The 2,917-nt window shown below is 49.1% G+C and overlaps 1 pseudogene; it reads right to left on the bottom strand.

Annotated features, from left to right (window-relative positions):
- LOC129623032 (transmembrane protein 230-like) lies at positions 1-488 on the bottom strand (annotated as a pseudogene).
- Between the last annotated feature and the right edge of the window lie 2,429 nt (positions 489-2,917).

Below are 2,917 nucleotides of genomic sequence, written 5' to 3'. Positions count from 1 at the left end.
CTAGTCATCAAAGTCTGGAATGTCATTGTAGGAGTATCCCCAGTAGCCTTTGGATGCATAGTAAGCGATGCACAGGTGGTAAAATATTGGCAAGAACACCAGGATGCCAAAGATCAGAACAGAAATGCCTGGTCTGCGCCGTTCCCACCCCCCCCTTACCCCCCCCCCCCCACCTTTGTGATATAGCCTGCCAGCAGGAGGGAGCCTATGATAATGAGAAAGGCTCCAATCAAAAACAGCACTGTAGCAAGCACAATGGCCTTATATGGGATCTTGGGAGGGCTTTTCTTAAATGTTTGCCACAAAGGATACCTTTAATAAATTGGATCTCGTTACATCAGGAAAGAAGGAAGATTCCCGCAATCGGCTGACTTTAGTAGTTAAGTTTCTCCCTGAAGGTCAATGTAGCCATCAACTATATTAGAGAGTCTTGAGTATTTCACTCTGCTACTGGGAATTCCAGTAGCCAGGTTGGTAGGAGACGGCATCGTAACAGGCTGACACAGCGGTGACCCGGCCTGCCGCGGGCCGACGGCTAGCTCACGGTTGGCAGCTGGAGCGCCCCAGGCCTCCAAGCCTTTTTGTTTTTAAAAATAACCTTTTGGACTCTTGAGGTTATTAAACCTTCATTCCTGAAGAAGTATGTGCTAGTGAATCACTTCCACTTGATAAGTCTTTCAAATATTTATAAAACTATTTATTTTAGAAATGAATGTGCGTTAAACATTGTCATCAATACAACGAATGATCGAATAATCCTTCAGTCAGAATTAAATTGTGGCAGGCGATGGTATCAAGTAAGGAAGAAAGGAGTCTACGGAAAAGGCAGCCAAGAGAAGTTGCTCATGTTTTGTGAAAAAGAATAGGCAGGTCTGAGAAGTCAAAAGAACACCTAACAAATTGGTTATATACACAAAGACTCATGTCTCCTATTTGTCAAGAGTACAAGACTATCATCTAACATTTCTCAAGCCCACATCTTGGATCAACCACTGAATTCGTTCAGTGCGGAGAAGTCTCTTCCTCCGCACAAGGACTCTCTCCTGGTTGGTTTTGCCTCAGACTCCTTTATTGTTAATTTTAAAGATTTTATCCTCACGGTTAGGTTGCTGAACACCAATCATCTGTCTCCAGAGACCGAGCAGGTCTGCAAGGGCTTCTGCCCCCGCACCTCCACCCAGGGCTACGCTGAGCTCATGGCTGCCCGCGTTTCTGGGGAGAGCTAGCCACCTGCGCGTCCCGCCCTCTTCCTGGGGTCTGGTGCGACATTCTATGGCAAGACCAGTCGGTCTTGGGCTCGGAGTTTCTGAGGCTCCTGGAAGGCCCCTCTCAGGCCGCTCGGGCACGGTCATCTGTCCCCTTGGGGCCAACAGCATCGGAGGAAACCGGAGACCGAATAGGGATCCAAGGAGTGTAGCCGAGCAAAACGCCCACCCCACCTTCCAGCCGGCAGAAACAACTGGGTTGCCCTTTAGGCCCCGAGGAGGCAGACAGGTAAGGAATGGCGCACACAAACTGCCTCTCCGCGACTTATCCCCTAGGCCGTATGCAAATGAGGTGACTTTTAGGTCTCGTCTGATTGGACAAGCCTTAGAGCTTGTAGTGGAGGAGCCAGTGGGGTACGAAGTTGCAGAGCGCTTTCATCCTATTGGCGGTTGTAGCATGCAAGGGCATGCTCTCGGAGTATGAAACCTATTGGCCACCGGCACTCCTAGAGAAGTCTGGTTGTCAAAGTAAGGAGGGGCGGCGCACGCCACCTGCTGTTGGCCTTCCGCAGAGGCGAGGAGCTCAACAAGCTGCTAAAGACACATGGTCATCGGGCAGCACAGTATCCCTTCCAGTATCCAGGCCGTGCTGCTGCAACGCCAACGGGCCCTGTGACACCAAAGGCTCTTCTCAAAGCCACTCACATGGCCAGGAGAAGAGCTGTGGAATATCACTTCCTCTTTCCTCTGTCCTTATGTTTCCTAGCCTCTGTGCAGCTGAAAGATTGGTGCACCAGCTGGCAACGCCCCTGGCCCTCAAGTAGGAAAATTGTGTGTCATCATCGGCCTTAGCAAGCACTTTGGGCCTTGGCCATTGGAGCTCATTTTGTGCCTTCAGTTCAGTTCAGTTCAGTCGCTCAGTCGTGTCCGACTCTTTGCGACCCCATGAATCACAGCACGCCAGGCCTCCCTGTCCATCACCAACTCCCGGAGTTCACTCAGACTCGACAAGAATGCTGCATGGGATTGGAGGCACGTATAGTTGGCGCTCGGGACAAAGAACAGGTTTCCCTGGGGATGCAGCCCAAGATGGCTTAGGGCCCTCTGGTTTGCAGCAGGCCCGGTACACCTGGACTGAAGTCATCCCCAGGAAAGAAATTGGCTTAGTACCAGACTCAGTCTGGGCTCTGCCCGCCTACTGCTTCACACAGATCTTTACTGCAGAAGTTGTTTTTTTTTTTTTTTTCCAATGATTCCATCTAGAACATAGAACTTTTCTGTTAGCTTGTGATGGGGTTCAGGATATGCTACAGCTGATCATAGCAGCTTGACATATTGAATATTTTAAGCTGAAGGGGTTTGAGAAAATGGCAGAAACAGGAAGGTTACTCTGATCTCCCCCTACTTCCCCCTTCTCCCATGGGCCCTACTTGAAACATATCCTCCCAATACCCAGAAGAAAGGAGAATCCTTATGAAAGGTTGTTGACACACGGAAAGACGCCGGGATTCTTGGCCTCTGGAGGAGAAGAATTCAATCCGGGGCTAGAGACAAGGCTTGATTTCTCAGAGCTTTGTGTAATAAAGTTTTATTAAAGTATAAAGGAGATAGAGAAAGCATCTGACATAGGCAGAAAGAGTACCCCCTTGCTAGTGTTAGCAATGGAATTATATACTAATTAGTTATTACAGTGAATCAAAAGAATGTCTGGA

The sequence above is a fragment of the Bubalus kerabau genome, chromosome 1 (genome assembly GCF_029407905.1).
Source record: "Bubalus kerabau isolate K-KA32 ecotype Philippines breed swamp buffalo chromosome 1, PCC_UOA_SB_1v2, whole genome shotgun sequence".
NCBI lineage: Eukaryota > Metazoa > Chordata > Mammalia > Artiodactyla > Bovidae > Bubalus > Bubalus kerabau.
Note: the sequence above shows the minus strand (reverse complement) of the source record. Positions and strands in the feature narration are given on the sequence as shown.